Raw genomic sequence first — 27,646 nt, 5'->3', positions numbered from 1 at the left:
ATATATATATATATATATATATATATATATATATATATATATATAATACCATTTTGGACGTCCTCATAACTCGAGATGGAGAGAAACTGTCAACTGATATACACTTCGAAACGACGGGCACCTATCATTACCTACATTTTGCTTCATGCCACCCCAGACACACCAAACGTTCAATACCATACAATTTATCAAGAAGAATTTGTACCATAGTAAGTGTTGAGTCACGAAAAAAGGGACGCCTAGGAGAATTGAAGGAGTATCTTCTGGATCAGCAATATCCTTTAAAATTATAGAAGATGGAATTAAAAAAGCAGAACGACTAGACCGTAACCAATTAATTAATCCATCCTCTACGGACACTGCAGAGGTGAAAATACTTCCTTTCGTTTCGACCCACAATCCAAAAAAATAGAAACATGACTCCATTTGTTCAACATCTAAATGAAGTTTTTAAAACCGACGAGAGAATGTCAAAAATTCTTCAAAATTTCCAATTCATCAATAGTAAGAGGCAACCAAAGAACCTCCGCCGCTTATTATGTAAGTCGCATTTTCAACAAAATAACGCACATTCAGTCAGGAAATGCCCCGACCGTCGTTGTGGAACATGTCCATACATAAAAGAAGGGAACCTTTCAAATTGGGACCAAAAATTTTAAAGTTTTACATCGGCGAGACTGGAACTGCTCTCCGTACACGTATTCGAATCCACAGACAGCATATTCAACATCCGGAACATAGACAGGTCAAAGTTAGTGAACACCTGGACCTTTGCGGTAATGGACATTTCACCGTTGTTCCCTTTTACAAACTATTTACTGACAGCACGGTGGAAAGAAGAGAAAAAGAAAAAAACATTTTATTAAATCTTTAAAACCAACTTTGAACAGTTTAATATAATTTATTTTATATTTGTTTAATTCCTATATGCTCTTCAACAATTACGTTTTTGCTTGTTTCCCGAATTCTCATTGTGACGTCATTGTATTTTTGGTACCGTCATTACCATAACATTTTAACGTCAAATGTTTAAAGTAAAACGTCTGACGAATTTGAACGTTTACAACTTGAATTGTTTTTTTTTTTCTTTTTTAAAATATTTATTGCCGGACACTGTGATAATTATATAATTTATTATACATTTTGGATATATATATATATATATATATATATATATATATATATATATATATATATATATATATATATATATATATATATATATATATATATATATATATATATATATATATATATTTACTGTTGACATCTTTATTAAATATGTATTAATTGATATTTCAGTAATTGAGTATTACTTGTGTACATTGACTGATATTAAGTCTATGTATATTATGCATATAAATATACTTATTGTTATTTTGTTAATACTGTGTAGGCCTAATACTCATTGTTATATATTATTGATTGTGCGCTTAACGTCATTATATGTCAAGTGTGACGTCACAGTACGTCCCTGCCCGGGGTAGCCCGACGGTGTTGTTATATAGACGGTTGTTGTCATTTTAGAGAGAGTGCTGATTTCCATATTGGGGAGAGTTGATTTTGTTATCGGAGTGAGCGGTCGACATTTGACCTGTAAGCATTGTTAATTGTTATGGATGTTTTATTGTTGTAACTAATAAACGGTTAAAACTGAAATCGATTCCTGTCAATTGATTCGGTACTATCGGGCAACCGCCCGTAACAATATATATAGTGTGTGTGTGTGTGTGATCTTCTTCTCGTATTTCAATCTGAATTACGTTTCCCCGATTATTTTCGGTGGTTTTCAAGTTTTCAAGCATGTAAACATTTACTTTCCAACAACACTTTTACAAGCACTACATGTAGCTACATAGTTTGCATTACCTACGCACAGTGAAGTTGCCAAAACTTTCTATTTCCACCATGGAAGAGTTATAGTTCTTAGTGCAATCTTCTGTGAAAAAGTCGGAAAATGTACAAATATCGCGGAATTTCTGGGACAATTGTAACAACATGTTAACAATACCTTGAATATTGATGCTACTATCATATAGTCGAGTGGCTTCTGGCCAAAAGGTATCTCGTGCAGACCTTGGTTAAGCAACAAGCAGTGGCAGGACAAGATCGCGCGTTCTGACGACGAGGCAGACTATGCTGACGAAGACTGGGAGCCGGAAGACCATACTAGTAGTCATGATTAAACAAACATTTCTAGTATTTGCTTATTTGTGTATTTTATCATTATTTACACACATGTCGGGTAATCTCAGTATTTTTTCTTGGAATGTCAGAGGCATTATGTCATCATCAATTTGTCTGTCCAAAATGCTTGATTATGTTAATTGCGATATTGCAATTGTATCTGAACACAAACTCAAGTCAAATAATGCTACATATCTAGACTCCATCCATTCCAACTATTTAAGTTATGTTCGTACAGAACCCATTGTTGAAAATACCCAATTTTCACGTTATTTAGGTAAAGGTGGAGTTGGAATTTTGTATAAAAAGGATCTAAAACAGTTTGTATGTGAGTTAGCAGAAATGGACTCATCACGTATAGTAGGATTAGAAATCAAACAATCATGCGAACGTTCCCTGTTTATCCTTGGTGCTTATCTTCCGGCAGATAATGTTATCCAGTCCTATGCTAATGAGTTAAGCTTACTTGAAGATCTTGTAGTTCACTTTTCATCCATAGGAGATGTAGTTATTGGGGGTGACTTCAATGCTAGTTGTTATGACACAGACTCTGGTCATGTTAATGTGTACAAATCTAGTTTGCTCAAACAGTTTGTAATGCGTAACTTCATAGGATGCCCCCGTGTCTATTTCAACGCATCTGGTTCACAATTTACTTTTCTGCAAACTAAGTCTACACTTGATTATATATTTTGTAGCAATTCTCTTTGTAAGCATGTTAAAACGTATCATGTATTTGAGGAAGGCTTAATTAGCTGTACATCTGACCACCTTCCTGTTTCCATGGTTCTTGAACATTATGTTAGTAATCGTACTTTAGATATAGGATTTCAATGTTTGCCAGCATGGCATAAAGCTGACTCTTGTAAAATCAAATCATATCAAGACTTTGTTTCAAAAGAATCTAGAAGATTGCTACAAAGAAATCTGGATTGTGTTGATGATATTGATGTTTTTTGTTTTGATCTTAACTGTCTGTTACGCAATGCTGCATCCCAGTATATCCCTGTGTCTAAATATAAACCATATCTAAAACCGGAATGGACGCCAAAAGTAAAACAATCCCATGATGCAGAACGACAAAAACGCAGGATATGGTTAAGTGAAGGTCGTCCACGCGGTATGTGTCACGAATCCTATAGAAACTATAAAGGCGCCAAAAGGGACTTTCGTAAAGAGCTTCAATCCGCACACGACGATTTCTTGACAAGTGTATTTAAGGACATCGATGAAGCTTCTGAGTGTGATGTGCGACTCTTTTGGAAGCTCATTAAACGACAAAGACCTCGTAGCTCCCGAATATATCCTGAAATAGAACTTGGAGATGTTACCTATTCAAACCCTGAGGATATAGCTAACTGCTTTGCGCATCACTTCGAAAATATCTACAATCCACAGGATAATGGAACCTTTAACTCTGACTTCTTCCAATTTATCGAAAAATCTTACTACGATCTTAAATCAAGTGCCAAAATTCTGACCGATAAATCCTTTCCAGGTGGAGATGTCATCACCGACGAAATTTCCACAATCATTAGTGAGTTAAAACGCAGAAAAGCTCCCGTGTTAGACAAAATCCAGAATGAACATATTATCTACGGAGGCTCGGGACTCAAACTGTGTATACAGCATCTTTTTAACTCTATTGTTAAAATCGGCCAAATCCCAGATTCCAGGAAAAAAGACATTATTGTCCCTATACACAAGGGAAGCAACAAACCACGGAAATCACCTGACAGTTATAGACCAATAGCTTTACTTCCGTGCCTTCTTAAGATTTTCGAGAAACTGCTACTACTCAGGATTAAAACACACAATCTTTCCACTATTGATTTTCCAAACACACAACAACAAGGATTCCAGCAAAAACTCGGCTGCCTCACTGCATCTTTCAACCTTCAAGAAACCATATATCACAATATAGAACTCAGAAGTCCGGTATACGTCGCTTTCCTGGATACCCAGAAAGCATTCGACACAGTTTGGAGACACGGTCTTATGTATAAGCTACACCGCTTGGGAGTCTCTGGTCGTCTTTGGACTCTTATCGACGACTGCCATACAAATACCTCCTGCTCCGTCGTAGTAAACTACGTAAATTCGGACTGGTTTCCTGTGTCTCAAGGAGTTCGCCAAGGTGGGATACTCTCGACATTCTTTTATTTAGTTTTTATCAACGACCTGCTTCATGAAATTCAAGGTCAGTGTCCCAGTATGGGTATCTACAATATTCGAATTCGCTTATGCGAACTGGACACAAAAACATTCACCAAACAGATATTTCTCCACCTGCTTTTTTCTTACATACAGTCTCCCGAACTTAAACATTATGGTTTTTATCAACGATGTCATGGCTCTCCTGCTCAAGTATAACCTTCATCAACACCTGTTAATATACTTACAAGATGGTTACTTTCCTCCAAAGTACCTGTGGAAAAGGTGTGTCAAAGCAGCTGTCACGAATTTACACCTAGAAGCAAGACGTCAACGGATGTTTTCAGACCCATCCTTTCTTCTGTTCAATACAATAAACGCAGGGAGACCTCCGCAAACTATCTGGGAAATTCCAAGCAACATTCATGAAATAGAAATCTGTCAATTTATTGCCAAACTATGGATTCTTCCAGACTCTCCTCCAAAGCCTTGTCTTCTCTGCAAAGAAAACTTCAGAAACATTTTTGAGCATATCTCTACAACCTGTTTTGGCACAACTGCCTTCCGCGAGGCATGGTGGGACACAATAATTGAGGACTTTGACATTATACTAAGTGCCGAACTCTCCGGTCTCTGTCCACGCGACCTTTATCTTTTTCTGCTGGGCGCTAGATCTTTCTCAAGCACTATATCTCATTTTGATGGGTCCAGTTTACAAATTTTTAATTTTCGGTTCCTCAGGGATACAGCAGCATGGTTTAACAGACAACTACGTTGTACACGTTTATAGTCTGTCATATTTATTTCTGATGTTAAAAAGATCTGTTTTGTACATATAAGTTTTGTGTCATTTGTACATCGCTCCTGTCAGCAACCTTGTTCTTACCTTTGTACATCGCTCCTGTCAGCAGCCTTGTTCTTACCTGTTGTAATTTAATGTACATATAATTTTCTTCTGTTTTTCCCCTGATGAATATGTATTTATATATATTTATTTATATATTTGTAATGTTCCTATAATTTGATGTGTTCATATTCATGCAATCTCCTATTGGAGGAAATAAAGATAGAATGAATGAATGAACATCTAGATGAAGTTTTTAAAACCGACGAGAGAATGTCAAAAATTCTTCAAAATTTCCAATTCATCAATAGTAAGAGGCAACCAAAGAACCTCCGCCGCTTATTATGTAAGTCGCATTTTCAACAAAATAACGCACATTCAGTCAGGAAATGCCCCGACCGTCGTTGTGGAACATGTCCATACATAAAAGAAGGGAACCTTTCAAATTGGGACCAAAAATTTTAAAGTTTTACATCGGCGAGACTGGAACTGCTCTCCGTACACGTATTCGAATCCACAGACAGCATATTCAACATCCGGAACATAGACAGGTCAAAGTTAGTGAACACCTGGACCTTTGCGGTAATGGACATTTCACCGTTGTTCCCTTTTACAAACTATTTACTGACAGCACGGTGGAAAGAAGAGAAAGAGAAAAAAAACATTTTAATAAATCTTTAAAACCAACTTTGAACAGTTTAATATAATTTATTTTATATTTGTTTAATTCCTAAATGCTCTTCAACAATTACGTTTTTGCTTGTTTCCCGAATTCTCATTGTGACGTCATTGTATTTTTGGTACCGTCATTACCATAACATTTTAACGTCAAATGTTTAAAATAAAACGTCTGACGAATTTGAAATGAAAGCGCTAACGTTAACAACTTGAGTTGTCGTTTTTTCTTTTCTAAAATATTTATTGCCGGACACTGTGATAATTATATAATTTATTATACATTTTAGGTATATATATATATATATATATATATATATATATATATATATATATATATATATATATATATATATATATATATATATATATATATATAGTGTGTGTGTGTGTGTGTGTATGTGTGTGTGTGTGTGTGTTTGTAAACCCTGTCAATTGGACACGTGCTTTAGACTGCACACGTTTAAATGAACACGGAAAAATCCAAATGAACACGAAATGGTGGTGTTCAGTTGGATTTTGTCATAAATCAACTAGAAACTGTCCTAGGATGCATCCGATTTCGAAAAATTGAAGTGTTAATTTGACCGGATTCATGAGATCTGTGTAATGAGTGTGTATACGATGACCACCGATCCATCATTTTTTCTTCTCGGCGAGACTTACACACATTGCAAGTGCGCATGCTCGTTACACAAATGACGTCGTAAATGACATCATAATAAAGTACCCGTTTCACACTTAGTCATGTACATAGGGACGAAGTCAACTTTGTAAAAGGTAAGTACAAAATCTGTAAATAAATTAAATAAATTTAATGTATTAAATATGGCCTATGAATTAATAGTAAAGATGTGTCCATTATGACATTAATTGTCTACTCTAGAATTTTCCTACGGTATGTATACATGCATGTATATGCTGTATAGTTACAATGTGCATCGTTGCATAATTGCAGTATAAATGGTAAAAACCAATTTACTAAAAGTTATTATTATTAATGTTAGTAAAAACATAAAGAAATCTTTTCTATATCTGGATGTCTGTGGGAAGGTAAACACGTACATTCCGTATTGACCTATGTACGTTGTACCCGCGGAGAGAAATTATTTCTGTATCTGTATCTGTATCTAATAGCATATTTCAAATCAACGTTGATCTTTTGCATTGTGTACCACAATATACTGTCAGAAATTTTAAATGTTTTCTTGTGTTTCGCATCTTGTTTGTGTCATGCAAAGTTCGAAGGTTTCATATTAAAAACGAAAGTAGAGTCGGTCACGCCATGTGTTATGGGCCGATTTCAAATCAACGTTGATCTTTTGCATTGTGTAGCACAATATACTGTCAGAAATTTTAAATGTTTTCTTGTGTTTCGCATCTTGTTTATGTGTCATGCAAAGTTCGAAGGTTTCATATTAAAAACGAAAGTAGAGTCGGTCACGCCATGTGTTATGGGCCGGGGAAACGTTCAGTCTGCCTGGCTTATATATAGGTACGTGGGCTGTTAAAATCATTGTTAATATTGTGTACATATTAAGCTGTCAACTAAAAACACATGTACGACTGAGGCGTAAACATTAGAAATAATTCCTGCAAGTTTAAATGATGAAAGGGGGGAGGGGGGGGGGGCGCTGTCTACTTCTCCCAGGGACATAATGATATAATTGTTAAGCATGTAGAGGTCCCTGCTTCAACGTGGTCTTCTAGCCCTTGCAAACTGAGGGTATAGTGCAGCTTTATAAGTTGATATTAATGTCAAAGACATGCTGTGCATTTAGACAGTGACATGTCACATGCCCCAATTTTAATGTGTGAGAATTTAAAGATTGATACTTGTCATTTTTATTGACATGCACTCATTATTGCATTGGGGCAATTTTGAGAAAATATGTAAATATAGCTGTGATGATTCATGAATATGATGTGACTTCTACTAATTTAAGTTACAGTAATTAATTTTTTTTCCCTATTTATCATGGAATTCATGCATGTTTTAAAACTTACATGTATATCATAATACATTTCAGGTAGAAAGATTGATTTCAGATGAGAAATTATTAATGTTCATGGCTACTCCGAACACAGCAGGGAGAAGTTTATGGTATGAATGCAATTATATAATATTCATTTAATAGTGAAAAGCTACATGTCAGGAAAAAAACAAACACTACCTGAAGTTCTAATGATCTGTGTTCATGATGATGTGTTTGTGTATCAGCATGATCTGTATACCTTTTCCTGTCATGAACATGATGAATCAGTACTGTTTTACATGTAATACCTTAATGACAGTCTGTCGGTCCAAGACCGGCAAATATTTGGGAGGATCAATGAATTCAAAATTAAGTCTGTATGTTATCAGTTAATTGTGCCAGTATCATAAAAAAAAAATTAAAGGTTCAGTTTAAAAGACAAAGAACTTCACCAATAATAGTCCAGATAAAAAGTAAAATAAAATTATCTAAATAGGATTAAAAAAAAAAGATGTTTGGAACTGACTGTCATACCGATAATTTTCATCATTTAGCTATTTCCATTTTTATAAACATGTACAGGACAGATAATTAACACTATAACACCATTGGCTATTGTTGTGGTCGGGGCATACCATGTAATATATTAAACAAAATAATACGAACTACTATAAATTCTCTTTTATGATGTGCACACTTTTATTTTCAGCAAAACAAAAAAAAAAGACAAAGAAGGAGGGGTACACACTATACAATCATGTTTTTATTGGGGTATAATTCAACCACTGAAATTTAAAATGAAGAGATTTACTTCCATTCAGGGATTTTTAAAAAGATCTAAATGAAAAGATTTTCCAACTGCAGAGAATACAATTATGTTATATGGAATTATGATTGAACATTTACAATATTTATAAATCCTTCAAAATGTTTCTGTCATCAAGGGTGTCATAGAGACATAAATAACAGAGATTTATGTAGCATGTGTACATTGTAGCTGTTTGAAATCTTGCAAATTTTCTAACTCCCTCCCATTCTAACATGAGGCACTGGAAAATGCAGGGAAAAGTCATTTTTGTTTTTTGGAATATGGTATTAATCGTGCATAAATTACTGAAGCTAACATTGGCAGTATGTAAAACTGGATCTATTCATTCTTTATGAAAACTCGATCACTGGTCTGAGGCCATATTCCTATAGGATTAATTAGGGGCAATTAAAATTAAAAAAATCAAAAACTTCAACAGGTTTTATGATTCTTCCCCTCAAAGTAATAAAAAATGTAATCACACTAGATGACTTTGCTCACTTATCTACATTATCAGTAGAAAGGCCAGAGTAGCTACATTTTATATACATGTATATATATCGGTATACAATATATACTTTAAAAGCAGATTGAATTATATTCCTTTATTTCGACAGTTGTTTGTTGTTAACATTATCATCAGAATTAAATCCCCACATGAAATTTTACTTTACAATACATGTATAATGAGTCGGGTTACATTCGTAACAAAGAAATTTAATGCCCACAAAACCTTCTCGGATTCAAATCAACAAAATTTTATCCCCACGAAAATTTGTGCTTCGATCTACAGTATATAACCAACACTTTAATGTGAGTAAAACGTACAGCAGATGCATTAAGTATTTTTAAGTGCAGTGACTGGAAAGGCACAGTAATTTCAGACCAAACTCAAGTTTACTCATTATTTAGTATTTAGGAACAAGTTATTTGTAAGTGTATCAAAAATAATAAGACAAGACATTTAAATATACAACAAAAAATATAAAGGGCCTCATAATCTTTCAGAGGGACTCTATTAATTAATGTTTGATATCGATTGGCAGACTCTGTAAACCTGAGTGAACAATTATGTTAAGAGAAGTTTGTTAATAAAGAGAATCTAGATCTGTTACCACTTAACCAGATTATTAAAATTTAATTTAAAAGGTAAACATGTTGTTGATAGTGAAGAGGTCTGTGTGCCAAGAATATAATATGTTATTTCAAATGAGCAAGAAATGTCATCATCTGACAGTGTGTATTACTTAGATTGCATAAATTAAGTTTTCTTTATATATTTTGTGATGGAATTAGAAGAAATCTGAAAGATTTTAACCCCCCCCCCCCAATTTTTTACCCTCCATGATTATTTTAATTTCAGTTTTCACATACAAATTAATAACACTGTAGTATATACTGCACACCAAAAGAGCTCTGATTTTATGGTATTTTATGGAGATAGAGACTTATTTGCCCTGGGAAATCCTAACAGTCTGTTACTGAATTTCAATTAATGCAAGCATTCTTAACAATTGAATGAGAAAATCATATTGTATAAAGGTATAGATAATGAGCTAATCAGATCTATTTTATTTTCTTGAATTTCAACATGTTCAACATAGCTAGGGTACATGGCATATTTACACCCTAAGAAAAATATTCAAAGACATTAAAGTATTGATGAACAGAAATCTCTACACATTTACTTGAGTGAGAAAGCATGTAAATAAAGTGTTCAATTTATTTATCTTGGAATAAAAACATTTTTGATTTAGTGTATAGATCATGATAGAGGGTCCTTAACAGTCCTTGGTCTTGATTCTAATCGGGATCGGTATTCAACTTAACGTTTACTTTCATTTTAATCATGCGAATGTGATTTTGACAGCTGACAAGAATATGTATGAACTGGTTGTGAAACTTTGATGAGGATGTACAGTATGAGATATGTACATTTAATGTCCTCTACACAAGGAGGATTTTATTCCAATTAAATGTAAGTTACTGCAGATTAAATTTGGACCACATTCACACGGAGAATTTAAGGAGGAACAAGGCCTTGAGCTGAAAAAAATCTAGTCAATGAATTTTTTTCATATTTTGTATATTTTTAACTTAATATGTCATACACATTTTAAAAGTAATTCTGCGTTCAGATTTCTTGACTTATTTAAGTGATATCGCCATACAAAAATCGCTCCTCACAGTGTCTGTAAATAGTTTTGGTTCTTCGTCTTTACGGGTCCATAACTAAGTCTAAAATGGAAATTTTTAAGCACAAACAAGAAATATGTATAAGGACATGCATCTCTTCAAGAATTCAGAATATATATAGAATTAAAATTCTTTAAGCATTTTTGCTATTTTACAATGTATATGGATTGGATGAATACTTTTCAAGACATCTTCAACGATGAAAAATTCATTTGGGAAATAATTCTGTCAATAAATATTTGAAGATTTACGATTGAACTGAAGTCCTTCTTCATAGTACCGTAATCAACTGTAGCAATATCGTAAGGTGAAGATAATTACCTCATATCACAGAGGACACAATTGAACAATACATAAGCGTGGTAAAAACGCTTCATCTTTACATTTTCCGAGTACGGGAAAAACAACTGTGACGTCACAGGAAAACTTATACAACCGAAATGAAATATTAATTCAGAGAATCTTTGCTACTAAACACGTAAAAATTATTTTTGTAGTTCCTGCTTCAAAAAATACATCACGATGCCTTGATTGTGATCTGTTATCATAGACCTAATAGGTATATGGTTTCTATGTTTTTAAACTGACTAAGTCTTACCAGGTAACCAACATATACCTGCATGATCTCATTGCACTGAGAGATCATATATGACATCACTGACTCGTTAGACTGTAGCATAAAGAAATAGATGGGTGGATCGATCAATTTCACAATTTTTAAATATTTACACGATCATTTAAAACTCTTAATTATTTTACATTAAATGTTTAAGCTTAACAAGTTGAACAAAAATTACACAAAAAATGCTGATTTTAACAACGTTTAGCACCTACATTAACAGTAACAAAGGGGATGACAAATCCCATTGCCCAACGCCCGTGACTTGTGAATTTTAAGGGTGGGCAAGTGAAATTTTATCAACCACTTGCCCGTGGGCAAGTGACTTTAAAAAATTAAATCCATATGTACCGGTAAGTCATAGAAATAGAGCTAGACACAGGGGCTTGCATGATCTACTCATTATTTGTCTTCCTATTTTTTGAAATATATATAAATATATACAGTATTAGATTATGGTCATGATGGTGGGGCAAGCAAAAATTCGGGTAGGGCAAGTAAATTTTGACCGTGCACTTGCCCTCAGACAAGTGCCTAAAAAATCTATTTGTCAGCCCCTTTGACTATGATGCAGTCAATTCAATCATGTGACATGTGTCCTGTCCCCCCTTAATGCGAATAATGCAAATTAATTTACTGTACATTAAATTTCTTTGCATTAACTCCATGTGAACACCAAGCAAAGCTATAATTAGAATTAAATTTTGATACATGCTTAACTATAGCACAATTAAGCCACATGCCATATGTTGGTGGTCAGGTACATTATTTACATGATTAAATATAATGAAACAAATGATATTATGACCTTAAGTTGAAAATACACTATTTTATAAATAATTATATTTTGTATTTCCTATCCTATACATACTACCGGTACATGATTAGATATATTATGTACATGTAAATATATTGATGATGCTTTTTCAATGGATAGTAATTATTCATTTTTATTCCTACATTAATTTATTCTGGTGTGACAGGTCAACAGAGTATGCTTTCTCCTCCTAGGCACCTGATCCCACCTCTGGGATTTCCAGGGGGTCCTTGTTTTATCCAGGCTCTCACAGATTTGTATTTTTTATAGATTGTTTGAGATTGATCACTGTTCATTATACATGTATTTAACTTTTTTTTATTCACATGTATATCCCTTTAAACTCAAAATTAAAGACACCACAGAGGCTGATGCATCTGTTTCATATTTGAATATTTTACTAGATAAAGACATTAATGGCAAAGTAACAACTAAACTTTATTATAAACTTTCATTTTTCTATAATTATTAACTTACCTTACTTATGTAGCATTATCACCTGCATATGGAGTTTATGTCTCCCATTTGATTCAAAGGGCAAGAGCATGTGTACTATGTACAAACAATTACTAAAATGGGGCAAGCTATTGGCAAATAAGTTGTATAGCCAAGGTATACAGGTATAGGTATAGCCAACATTTTGCAAATTCTGTGTTTGCAGGGTTTGACACTAAGGCATGTCCAACTGACCCAGTCTAGTAAATGAGTGGTCCGGTCGTGTCAAATGTTCGTGATCTAGACTGACTAGTTGTGTGAATAAAATAATGTTATCTCACATTTCAGTCTTTCAAATAAATGTTCTATAAACTTTTTAAACAATATTTTTAAGGTCTTCCGTTCCAACGGAAGACCTTCTACTGATTCTGATGGTTAAGATTATTATTCTTTTTTTTTTCTTCTTTTTCCTAGACGCCAACTTTGAGACCTCATATCTCGCTCATTTCTCAACGGATTTTGCTTAAATTTGCAGAGTTTATAGACGTTACAAAACTCTATCAGAATGCTGTCAAACAATTCAAAAAGTCACTTCCGCTTTTGAGTTATTGCCCTTTAAATGAAAATTTATTAGGCTTCATTTCCAGACAAAGGCTCCGAGACTACAATAGCTAGAGCAGAAATTCTACCGAATTTAGATAATAGAAGGATTGAAGTTGTGCACATTGGTTTTTGTTTTTCGATTTCTGTATTCAAAATGGCGCTAATTAGGGGTCAAAATTTAGAACGCCTAAAAGAGCGAAAATTTAGACATATTTTCCTTTGTATCTTTAAAAGTAAAAATATTTTGATAAGACATGTAGAATAAAAGTTGTGCACAATTTCAAGGCCTTTCATTTGACACCACTAAAAAGGGGCTGGCCCTTCAAATTAGGGATCTGGAGCCCTTTAAAGGTTTTGCTTTATAACTCAAAAACGGTAAATATTTCGAAATGGCTGTCGTTAAAAAAGTTGTTCTTTAACATCTTACTGATTTCATGAAAATGTTATTTTGTTCGAGTCTTGTGTTTTAAATGCGCCAGAAGCTTGACCCATATACAGGTAAGTGTTTTCATTCAGCAAGTAAACGAGAGCTCTTCATGCGTGTAATTAAAATAAACTTACTATAAATAATAAATCTGGCTACATTAGATGCTAATATTCTTTAGAATAAGGTTCTTGAAGTGTTTTGTGCTTTATTTCCAAGTTATTTTTTGACAACTTTTCGTTTTATTTCATTTTTTTCAAAGTCGAATAAACCAGTCTACTAAAAAAAGGGGAAAAAAGATAACCTTTTCTTCTTATCATATAAAAACAAACAATATACTGAGAAAATAAAACATAACTTTGAAGCATAGACTATTTACAGGCATTAAGTGTGCGCCTTTTACATTCACCTTGTGTGTTTACAATTATGTAACACCTCCCTCGATAGCGCGTGGCAAAGGAGGTCACCGGGGATCAATCGGCGTGTGTGATCCAGCGACCTAGTCATACACAAAACAAATCATAGAATGGCCATTCCAAATTCATTTTGTAAACTAAGTCATGAGTGGATAAATATGTTGAATCTTTCAGATTATTTCATAATATCTTTGATTAAATCGCTGGTGCATTTTATTTAATATTTTATTCGCTGAATTACAGGAAAGTTGCATAGTTATTTTTATAAACAATTTATTTCTCGATATCGAGTTAATTGTCTGTTTTATTCATAATAAAATTCAAAATATGTAACCTTAATTAATTCCTACTAGTAATGGAACTTTTGAAACTTAAATGTACATGTATGTAATCTAATATACACGTATGTACGTTCTTTTGTCGACGCCCTTAAAATGTACAACTGTATATATACAGAGCGCCCCAAATATATGCATATCGAGCGTATGGAAATACAAAATCCCACATTCACACGCGCCTCCAAAATATGTAGAATGAGACATACATGCGTAACTGTATTTGAATATTACAAATTTATTAGACACCTAACCTTGAACAAATTTTTTTTCTACTAAACTTGTTATTGTATGCGAACAAAATGATAAACATGTAATTATTTATAGGTTCCCATTATTTTTTCTGAAAATCAGAACACATTTATCAGCTCTCTTAAGGTTTTACGGATACATACAATGTACACGCATGCAAGTACAGAACGTGCACGTTTTATAAGTGCATATGCAAGAGCGCCCCAAATATATGCATATCGAGCGTTTGAAATTCAGAAAAATTCTAAATCCCAAGTCTTTTTTCCCATTATCTTTGCAATAAAATATCGGTTAAACTGAAATGATTTTATTGATTTACAGCATATATTAAAGTCAATTATAGGTCCGCTGAGTTGATCATGAGTTGTTCTCATAACGGGTAGTCCTCCTGGCCAGTCATCGTCACGGTTTGTAACATCGTAATTACACAGGTAAATACTAAGATGTCAATCCATATATTTTCCATAAGAAATGAATTACCGGGAGATGTCTCGTTTTCTCTGATCATATATTAATTGACAGCGTTTATGAACAGCTGTTAAAACACAGGCCTTTGTAAACCGGTAAATCACAAAAAAGAAAAATCCGAGACAAAAAACAGAAAATGTAAATGTCTCTGGAAATAACATTAATTGCCTTTAGATAACTAAAATCAATTAATGTCCACCGATTTTTGAATTAATCTGAACATTCATTGATGTGTACCTGTACAAGCAGTGTGTATATTTTTTATGAAGCCTTCGTCCAAACGAACAATATAATAAATCTTGAATGAATTAACTAACCCCTCAGTACACACACATTCGCCTACACCTGAAATCTAATCAAAATCAGATCTTTTTTACGGCCCGAAATTCTGATAGTCGCTGTATTTCTAATCTGATTGACTATACATGTACAGTACTGGCAACGCGGATCCCGTATTTCCCGCGCCCCGTCGCGGTTTAAGCACATTTGGCCAGATGAGACAGGTAAACCGCGTTCCCTCCGCGGGAAATTCATCACCTACCTGTCCCCGCCGCGGTTAAATCATCGATCAACTAGTTTCGTAAACAAACGGGAGTTATCTCCCCGAACAGGAATTTTGCGAAATTCCCTCTTTAAAAAAAAACAAATTAAAATCCCGCAGTGTATGTATATTTATGAAAGTATTTTCTTTTATTTCGCAAAAGGTGAAAATAATGAATGAACAAAAAAAAAAAAAATGTAAAGCAGAATATATTTAATCGTTTTTTATTTTATTTTATTTATTATTATTAATTTTGTTAAGTTATATATCAACACTAAAGCGACATCTTTTTTTTAAATAGTATCAAGAAAACTATTTATAAGCTGAGTCATTTGAGAGTTTAACGTGACAAATTTTAATGTCGGAAATATAAGTTCTAATAACTTCTCTTTTCAAATTATATGCGAACTGCAATGTTACATACACGTGCTAAACAATAGTCAGTGCGAGTTTCGATTAACAGTTTTCAGCATTCTTATGAGGAAAAAAATATATCTATATACTGTTCATGTTTTTTTTGTTTTTTGTTTTTTTTTTTTTTACCAAATTTAGAACAATATAATTCATTTAAATAATTTCACTTTACTGTATTAATGTGCAAGCATTTCCCTGAAATTGTCGAATGACCGGAAAGCTGTAATATTCGATGGTGAGCGTTTGCAGTGAGTGGGCGCGTGAACGTTATAAAAGATATCAATAAAATATAACAATTTTTTTCCCCTCGATATTTACTTCTTTTGTAAACAGTGGTTTGTTTTTAATTTAAACATTTCTCCAATTACAGAAGATGGAATGTGCATGGTGATGAACTTCACAAAACAATTAAAACGGGGGGGGGGGGGGGGGGTATATCACTAAAACTTATTATTCTCAATAATACTCAAGAAAAAAATCAATGCCAAGTTTACTTGAATATATTCTGTTTCTTTGTGTATTAAGTATTAGTCGCGATCATTTCCTGTGTATAGGGATTAGCAGAGCAAGATCAGGAAACGGCATGCCCTAGGGGTTTCACACACCTGTCCTAGAGTACCTGTGGTAAATTTCTCTGCATGTGCAAGGCGTTGTCTAGCCATACAACACACCAGTCCCTTCAACGTTTCATTATTTCATTATTTCTTCATTTTCAAATGTAACTACAACCATGAAAGTCACGCGAGTCAATATATACTCTCTTTTTTTACCCTGAGTGTATGTTAAAAGGAAAAAGATCAATCATACTTTTAAAACAAATTAATAGAGTTTAAATGAAATAAAATAGATCAAATCAAATTATGTTTTATTACTTTTTTTTAAATGCCGACGGGCTTGGTATTTATGTTTCTGTTTAATATATATGTACATGTACATGTACATGTATTATGCAAGTAGAATGTAAAATCAAAAAAAAAAAAAAGTACAGAATGTTACGGCACGTGCAACGTTTTTCCTTCGGTCAGTTTATTGATTCATCGAGTCCATCGATTAAAACAAAATATTCATGATAGAATTTCAATGAAATGAATTGCTTCTGGATTATTTTTTTTCCAGTTTCAATATGTAGTTTCTGTGAACAGATAATATACTGTAGCCGATTTATCAGTTTATTGTCCAGTTGTGGACTTTGACTAATTCTACGATCAAGTTTCTGAAAAACACCGAAATAGTGACAGCCACAGACACTATTTAAGGTCTTCCGTTTAAATAGCACGATTAAAGACAAAAATATCTACCGAAACAAGATATAATAACATATTTTGGTGACATGTGGTAGGTACATATATATGATATTTTAGGCCCGATATGCAAGAGGGGTCCAGTGTTAACAAATGGAAGTGACTTACCTTCTCTATTTCATAATACCGCGGGTATGATTTTTTAATAAAACGTTAATTCTACGTTATTTTTATGGATTTTTCATATGGAATACATTGTAAACGTGTACTAGAAGATTAATTTATGGGAAAAGATGAATAAAAATATTCTTGGACCCCGGGGTGTATATTGGGGGGGGGGGGGTCCTGTCCACAAGCACCTGTGCAGCATTCAAGCTTAAAAGACCATTCAAACAATACAAATCAGGAACAGTGCAAATCTTTTGAAATCAGAGGTAGAATCAAGTGCCATGGATCTGTCATGTTGTAAATTTTGAATTTACCGGTTGTCAGTATTTACTGCCACCCGGTAAATTCAAAATTTATAGCATGAGAGATCCTATTCATGCTAGCACTTACCCCGACACGAGACCTTATACGGTCTCATCCAAAGGACCGATCTCCACGTTTTACTACTTATCCAAACTGGGCATAAAACATTCTCAATGAATTTTGTAATCATTATGTTGAACCTAACAAATTATTCCGACTCGCTGTATGATCTGAAAAAACATGGCTGAACTTATCCATTCAGAAACTCACAGACTGGGATTGCTTTTAACCAGTGTGTGTTATGGCCTTGATGCAAGGTCATTTGGTCAAGTCAAGGTCACTGACAGAGAAACTGTAATTTCGCTACCGTATTTGTACTAGTGAAACATTGCTGGTATCATGCAGAGTGTGATATGGCCTTGACTCAAGTTCAAGGTCACTAAGGATAAGATGTTTTGACTGTATGTATGGACTAAAAGAACATGACGTGTCACTGTGAACTTTTCAAGTCGGTAACACACAGATTGGGTTTTATGACGAGAGTGTGTCATGGTTTGACGCAAGGCATTTGGAATGTTCAAGGTCACATACATTCCTTTACAGTTTTTCCTAGCGAAATATTGTAAGTTGCTTCCCCTTACAAGATTGCTTACATGTATAACTTTAGAATGTGGCATGACCTTGACTCAAGGTCACTTCTTCCTTCTGCAGCTCCAACGGAAGACCTATTCGTTGCTTTGCAACGAGCTCGCTCTAGTTTAATTTTCTGATTGTAAACACAGCCATCGCTCTGAAAAAGAAAACTTCACAGCATGACACAATTAATCCTTATTTTTATCCTGGCTGTAATAGACAATTTGCGATCGAAACTAGCTTCATTCAGTATCAATTGGTATGAAAATTATTGAATAATATATATCAAATAATATATTCTTTAATTTATTTATATTTACGGTAATAATTTTTTAAAGTTCCTTGCATGTTCTTTAAAGCCAGCCCTATAATATTTGCATGTTCTGTTTAACCCGACTCAATGGGCTGCGACCTATGGAAAAGTCTGACAAAATGTATTATCTTAATACATGCGAGAGATAGTATTGTTTCGAACTTTTTTCACTAAAATACCAGGTTATAAAAAGAAAAAAAAATTAAGTTTGGTCGGGGCTTAAGTGTTTTTACGGTCAGTGCTAGTCAAAATTATGGGAAGTAGCCCGACTTGTATAGTAGTCATAAAAGAAAATGTCAAACCCTGGTTTGATACAATGACCTTGTTAACAAATATAGTCTACACATAAGTCAAATGTTTACTGATGTTTTTCATACAGAAAGTGCTAGGCCATTATTTTTATACTGAATTGTCAACAGATTTATCCATTCTCCCTATTATGACAAGGAGCTCACAGCAGGTGTAACCAGTTGACAGGGGATGCTTATTCCTCCATGGCAACTGATCCCACCTCTGATGTTTTAAAGATCTATGTTTGCTATGCTCACAATTAGTAATGTTTCAATGCACCTTTGAGCTTAAATACTGTTTGTAATCTTCATATTTCAGTAAAGGTCTGCAAAATTCTAATAGATGGGAAACAATTTGTCTTTTCAGTTATGAACATTTCTTATCAACAAACCCTGTAAGAAGAAGGACCTCTGTTCTACAGCTTGTGGTGGATCATAGAACACATGATATCAACCAAGTTTAAAGGAAGCATAGATAGCCACAATAGAAAGATTTAAGGATTGTGAGAAACCAAATATGACACAATTCAGAATAAAGTCCATGGGAGTGTGAGAAAAAAGAATAGTAGAGTGTAATCCTAAGGACTGTCTTCAGACTTCCACAAAGTCAGAAAAATACTGTTGAACTCATGAGTGAGTGAGTGACAAAATTAACAAAACTCATGATTCTCAAAAATTCAAGGAAGATGTGGGAGTTGAGACTAAGACGGATTTTAGGAGTTTTGATGACAAAGAATCAACCATTGGAAATATGGCTATTTGAACTTGGATCTCATTATTGGTAAGTAAATTAAACATTCATATTAATTAGTTATCTTGATTGTTAATGACCTAGCAATTTTAATTACTACCATTTAATTTTAACTAATTTTTACATGTAGCTTCTCACATTGATTTTTTTTTTTTAAATACATGTACATATATTTTTAATTTTCATGAAAGCTAATGGACAAGGTGCATGTGTGACTTAACACCCCCCCCCCCCTTTTCCAGTTTTTAGCTCACCTGAGCTGAAAGCTCAAGTTAGCTTTTCTGATCACACATTGTCCAGCGTCTGTCCGTCCAACTGTAAACTTTTCACATTTTCAACTTCTTCTCAAGAACCAAGTACTGGGCCAATGTTAAGCAAAGTTGATACAAAGCATTCCTGGGTAAAGGGGATTCTAAATTTTAAAATGAAGGGCCAAGTTTCCTTCCAAGGGGAGATAATCAAGAAATGCAAAAATAGGTTAGGGCCATTGAAACATCTTCTTTCAAGAAGCAACGAGCCAGAAAAGCTGAAACTTATATGTAGGCTTTCTGAGGTAGTGTAGATTGTAAATTATTCAAATCTTGCCCCTGCGGGGCATGATGGGGCCACAAATTAGGGGATGAAAATTTTACAATGAAATATATAGGAAAAATCCTCAGATATCTTCTTCTCAAGAACCACTGTGGCAGAAAAGCTGAAACTTATATAAATGCTTCCTACAGAATATTAGATTATAAATTGTTCAGATCATGGCCCCGCGGGTGGAGGGTGGGACCACAATAGGGAATGGATGTTTTACATTGAAAATATTATAGGAAAAACATCTTTAAAAATCTTCTTCTCAAGACTACTGGACTATTAAGAGGGTTGTCCCTAAGTATTGAAAAAAGCAGGGAATATATATAAAGTAGAACACTCAGGGGCATGATGGAATCAAGTTATTTTTTAAAATAACTTTTTTAGGTTACTTCACTTATTTATTACTAAACAAAGAAATAACTCATTTGAGTTAATTCTTAAAACATAGAATGCCTATCAATTTTGCCAAAAAACATCAATATTTTGAGTTTGCTGCAGATTTAAGATGATGTAAGACTGAGAAAGTTGTAAATATATGTACTTCTATTAATATACTCAACAGACTTCATATCTCCTGAGCAGATATGATGATATTTATCAAAATATATATAACTTCCGCCAATTTTGCCAAAAGTGAGACTAATTTTCCTAAAATCCTTGGATATTACTGTACAATCTCTTAGTATGTCTTACATTTTTTGTGCAAAGCTGTAGATTTTTGTGCAAGAGTTCTAAAGTGAGGTTGGTTTAGGTTTAAATAACTGAAATAAGTTATGATTTGTTGAATTTCAACTTGTTAAATCTTAAAGATAGATTACTTTTACTGTCATGAACCTTTTCCATCTACTTAATAACCTAAGTACAGCATGAATAAAGCTTTTCAGATACCAGTAGGTTTAAAATAATGAATAGTAAAGTATCAATAACTGGAATAAGTTGTATTTTTTTCAGCTTAAATTAGAGGGATTGACCCACTAAAATACCAGTTTTTTTTATAAGTTGTGTATAAGTCGGATAATGAGTTTTGGACCAAAGTTTAACTCCCAAAAAACCGACTTATAGGTGAGTATATATGGTATGTAGGAAAAATTTTAAATATCTTCTTCTCAAGAAATACTGTACTAGAAAAGATGAAAATTAGATGAAAGCTTTCTTAGGTAGCGTAGGTTTTAAATTGTTCAGATCATGGCCCCTGGGGGTAGGGTGGGGCCACAATAGGGATTACGTTGGATAAATCTTTAAAATGCTTAATTCTTCTCAAGAACAACAAAGCCACGATGAAACATAATAATGTAAGAAGCATCATGGTAGTGTAGATTCATTTTTTATTAAATGATGGCCCCTATATATAGGGTTGGGCCACAAAAGACAACAAAATTTTACATAGGAGTACATGTATATGGGGGAAAAAATCTGTGGCAGAACAGAAGGCCAAAGTGACTAATAGGTGAGTGTTGTTGCCCATGGGCCTCCTGCTTTGTTATCAGCAACTAGCTTTGTTTTGAGTCTTATCTCATAAATGCTTTCTCATTCAAAACTTACACAAAGTCTAGAGTAAATATTCATTTAATTAAAAATAGGGATGAGTATCAAAATGCAAAAAAAATTAATCATGACAATATTTTGATTGATTGATTGATTGTTTGTTGTTTAACGTCCCTCTCGAGAACTTTTCACTCATATTGAGACGCCACCACTTGCCGGTGGAGGGCTACAAATTTTGACCTATACTCGGCACTCTGGGCCATTGAGCAGTGAGGGTTCTTTTCCGTGCCAGCACCTACTGCGACACGGGACCTCGGTTTATATGGTCTCATCCGAAGGACCGGTCTCCACGTCCCGCAGTGGGATTTGAACCCGCGACGTAAGGATCAACTCCTTACTCCGCGACTCTAGAGCAGATGCTCTAACCACTGTGCCACGCGGGCGACGACAATATTTTGACTTGTGTTTTATGATATATATTGATGCATATCACTTAATTTTTTACTTTTGTTCTACCTGTTCTATAGCATATTAAAAAAAATTCCTAGAAGTTTCCACTGTAAAATTGTTAAGAATAAATGTATTCTTCAATCATTATGAAATATGGTTTGTTTATAAATATAATTTATCATGTTTATAGAATCAGTAATCCAAAATTCTATATCTCAAAAAAAAAAATTACATTTATAAAGTACAGTGTAGTTGTACTTTAAGATGACTCAAATTCTTTTCTGATTTTTAAATTGAAAACAAGAAAAGTAAAGATAATTAAGATTGCCTTTAACTGGTAACCAACTTCAGTTGAAAGGTATCTCCATATACTGGTGTAACAATTAATACACCCCTAATTAAGAGACTATGTGCGACAAATAAAGGACATATAAATTTTATGAATTTATAATTGCAATAAAATCAGGAGATATTTTTAGATAAAATCTGTTGAAAGCAAGTTTACGTGTCAGTTAATCATGTTAATTGTGTAAGTTTAACTGATAAGAGGGATATGGTTAAGACACCAAGTTGACAACATATTTAAAAAAAATGGTGAATGAATTCTAGCAATGGACAGACTTTCTACAGCACAGTGTATATATAATATAAACAGTGTATATATTTTATATATTTATGACACATCATGTACATGTACTAAGATCAATATTTTCATGATGTACATTTTAAAATTAATGAATATACTACTGTTCCAGAGTCTCCAAAATATTTGTACACCATATTATGTAATTATTTTAGTCCCCTAGCTACCAGTGAAACTGGAGGGGACTACAGGTTTCTCCTTTATCTGTCTTTCAGTCTGTCTGTCTTTGTCACTTGGTTTTCTGGATTTTTTTTTTCTAAACTATGGGCATTGGTGGCATATTTCTGTCCCCTACATGCAAGATAAATTATGTTAACATGCAACATAATTATGTAGATATGCGACTTTATTTATGCCAACATGCAAAATAATTATGTTGACATGCAAGTTACCAACTTCTCGAGAGAATCTAATTTTAATGTTGGTAAACTTACTTACGCACGCCATTATATGACATCATGCAAGCAAGATGTAACAGAATTATGTTGACAAGCAACTTATTTATGTTTACATGCAAGATAATTATGTAGACATGCGACTTATTTATGTCAACATACATGATAATTATGTTAACATGCAACTTATTTATGTCAACATGCAAGATATTATGCTGACATGCGAGTTAATTATGTCAACATGTGAGATATGTTTGTTGACATGCAACTTATTATCTTGCATGCATATGTTGACATATATAATTATTTTGCATGTTTAAATATAACTCGCATGTTGACATAAATAAGTTGCATGTTGACATGAATAAGTCACATGTTGACATAAATAAGTTGCATGTTAACATAATCATCTTGCGTGTAAAATATATAACTCGCATGTTGACATAAATAAGTCGCATGTTGACAAATATAAGTTGCATGTTAACATTATTATCTTGCATGTTGAGATAAATAAGTCGCATGTCTACATATATATCTCACATGTTTACATAATTATTTTGCATGTTGACATAGATAAATCGCATGTCTACATAATTATGCTTCATGTTAACATAATTTATCTTGCATGTAGGGGGCAGAAATATGCCACCAAATAAACACTCGCAGATCTATACGTGTATTTATGTAACCGGGTTTTCCCATGAATGATGAAAACACTGGTCAGTTTGTAATTTAGGGTTCTTTAATTCTGATGTGGATACTATTTTATAGATATATAATTCAGCCCAAATTGTGGACCTAGGCTGCATACATAGGTGTTACCGCTACTTTATCTAAACCATATCTGGACTGTGATCAGGTCTTATAGTCCAGTCAGAAATATATAATATCTAATTAGACAAGATCCCAGCACTTTGGCTTGTGGCTGGATTCAAAGTGAATTTTAAAAGAACAAAGAGTAACTCACTACGGAATGTGACCTCAATGACCTACCAATAAAATCTCTGCAAAACAAGAATAGCCAATCGACTATTCCTAACCTCTAAACTGGTTCTCATATATACTAATGAATAAACTAGAGAGTTCTAACTATGAAAAGATAACTCTAAATCTAAAATAAGTATTACCATACAATATGTGCAGTAAGGTTAGTAAATGTAATTATCAAATGGAGTTTAAGTTTATATTTATTTATTTATGGCAATGTGTTCATTTATTAAACTATTTTATATTCAATTTATTTACAGTTTAAAATATAACATATAACCCATTACTACATTTAGCTGATTTTTAGTATATGTGAGTGTACCTTGATAATTAAGTTACAGATCAAGTTTGCATTTCATTCCACTTTGTTGATTTTTGACAGAATTATAGCCTTTTAAATTTTTAAGGGGAACCAGATTACACTTGCCAATAACTCCAAATTCAAATAATATACTGTTATATATATATATTTATCCCATGTTTACCCCTTTATCCCGTGGATATGACTCATGGGATAATTTTTTCATAATCCACAGTTGTGACGTCACAATGGTTTTTGCGTTAGCGCTATGAAGTAAAATAAAGTGGAGTCCTATATAAAACAGTGTAAAACATTGGTTGTGAAGTATTAAACATGGGATAAAAAGAATCTCCCATGATTTGTTGTTGGATATGACTTTTATCCAACTCGTTGTGTGTTTTTATCCCCTTGCCAAGGCTCAGGGATAAAAAACACAACTCGTTGGATAAAAATCATATCCAACTACAAATCATGGGAGATCCTATATATATATATATATATATATATATATATATATATATATATATATATATATATATATATATATGCAGGAAGCATTTGATGATTTGAAGTGCTTTTTTTAAACATGCATGATTAAATGATCATTTAAATTTAATTTCAATATAGATGCATGCATGATGGTTAGCTGAAGAAGAATACCATGACAAAAGAAAGTTCCTAGTGTTCATCATGCAGCCATTTTGAATGCCCAACTGAGAGAGCCAGCCAGTGTGAAAAATTATTTCTTGGAAGTTAAACAAAATCTGCTGTGAATTAAAGCTTTAAAAGTACATTTAAAAACATTCTGATTCATCTATAAGTGAGACTAGATTGCCTTTGACAGTTGCCAGTGGAATTCGGATCTGAATTGTACCAATATTAATAAATTGAAGTGATTTGCCTTAAAATTACATTTGTATATGGTGTACATTAATTACTTCAAGGAGATATAATACACCTGTTTAAACAATGAGGTCCATAGCTAAAAAACATGGATTTGGAATTTAGCTCACCTTATCCAAAGGCTCAATTGCACAATTCTGATAAAAAGAAGTCTCTGGTATCCAACAATGCAACATTTATATGTTTGACCGTTTGTCCTTCATTAACTTTTAACATTTTCTTTTTTTTTTTTCTAACATTTGGTCAATGTAAACCACATTTGGTACAATGTATCTCTGCTTAAAAGGAATAAAGCTTATTCAAATAAAGGTGCTGAATCCTTTTTCAAGGGGAGATAATGAAGAAACATGAAAAATGAGATAATGTCATTAAAAATCTTTCATTTTAAGGTATTCAATGTATAATGAAGGAATGTTGAGCAGTTTTGAATCATTTTAAACTAGTTAAATATGTATTGCTAGATAATGATGAACGTAAAATGAACCAAATTCACATGACTGATAACATATTAGAAACTGACCATTTTGTACCGTAAACATTTTCAAGAGTTATCTGCCCATGATGCAAAGAAGAAAATTTAAATTTTGTCAATATATCTGTAGCAGATGACTTATTTATTTCATATTTTATTAAGGAGAGAGTTTATGCATATTTTCACAAGAGATTTGTATGAAGTTCAAATTACCTTTTAGAATATCTAAACAAAACATGCGCTGCCCATAGACTTCAGTGTAAAATTCAAGGTGCAATTACATGTAATTGGACAATAATCAAAATTTTGTAAATTCCTTTGGTGGTGTACTTTTATTTAATAACATCTTCAAATGCTAACTTGATTAAAAACACTGGACAATTCATTTATTAGGTACAGAATATGGTCATTATACATTGAATACCTTAAGAACAACTTGGTCATATAAGACAAATGTTATCCAAGAGTTTTCTTAATGAACATAGGTTCAAGTTTTTTCATTGTCCGTAAGGTGAGGATAGAGCTGCAGAGGGGTTAAAAGTTTTGCATGAAAATATGTATAAGTGAAAAACTAGCAGGGTGACATAAAGCAAATTCATATGCCAACATTACAACATCATTATGATAGAGATTTAATTTTGTTCAAATTATAAACATTGGGGTTAGGTAAGGGCTAAAAGTAGGGTTTTCATTTTGCATGTATCTATGTGTCAATATTTAATTTTGTTTAAATTATGGACATTGGGATTAGAAAAGGACTAAAATTAGGGTTTAAATTTTACAAGTATACAGGTGTCAACATTTTTCATGGGAATATGGAGGGGAAAAATCTTTAAAAACAATCTTTTTAAGAGCAATAGACACAAAATGACTCAGGCAAGCATTCTGGCTTTGGCATCTCCAGATTTCATTCTTACAATTTTAGGAACTTAAAAGTACACTCTATTTTGAAGAAACACAGCGAGTTTGATTTTTTTAAAATAATAAATGATTTTAATGGAAAAAGATGAATTAAGCCTATAGTCATAAAGGTCCAGTTTTCCTTTTGAAGTATTTATAAGGGGTTTTACCTATTTAAGAAGTAATTTGAATTTGTACTTGGTTGTACATGGCATACATCCATATCTATGTAACAGTATATTATATGCAAATATTGTTCAGAATTAGTCGACTTATTAATGAAATTATTTGTTAAGATTAAAGTGGGCCTTCTGGTCAGGTGGTTTTTTATTTTGCAATTACTTTTTCATCATTTTTTTTAAAATCAAATTTGAAAATATGTAAAGAGATAGGCTTTATTCACTATTTATATTTCAAATCTCAGTCTATTTTATTATTTGATCTACTAGCCTAGCCCGTCTTCTTTAATGTGCTAAAATATTCTCATTACATAAATGAATTAATAAAGTAAATTCATATTCATTTTATCAAATATCTATGTATGTTTGATTGTGTCGGTCAAAAGTTTTTTAGAACTTGTAACCAAGCTTAAAAAATTTTTTGTTTGCACATGCAATATCCGGTAACAATATCCGGTAACATGCCTCAAATTTTGACCAAAATTTGCC

The 27,646-nt window shown here is 33.1% G+C and overlaps 1 long non-coding RNA gene across 1 annotated transcript; it reads left to right on the top strand.

Moving 5' to 3' along the window:
* Window positions 1–10,460: 10,460 nt before the first annotated feature.
* Window positions 10,461–25,914, top strand: LOC133197981 (uncharacterized). The gene is made up of 3 exons (XR_009722474.1): window positions 10,461–10,622; window positions 19,480–19,893; window positions 25,331–25,914. It is a non-coding gene; the product is annotated as an uncharacterized LOC133197981 (long non-coding RNA).
* The last annotated feature ends 1,732 nt before the right edge of the window (window positions 25,915–27,646 follow it).

Source organism: Saccostrea echinata, unplaced genomic scaffold (assembly GCF_033153115.1).
Source record: "Saccostrea echinata isolate AGI-Se365-2 ecotype Australia unplaced genomic scaffold, CSIRO_AGI_Sech_v1 ptg000032l, whole genome shotgun sequence".
Taxonomy (NCBI): Eukaryota; Metazoa; Mollusca; class Bivalvia; order Ostreida; family Ostreidae; genus Saccostrea; species Saccostrea echinata.
Note: the sequence above shows the minus strand (reverse complement) of the source record. Positions and strands in the feature narration are given on the sequence as shown.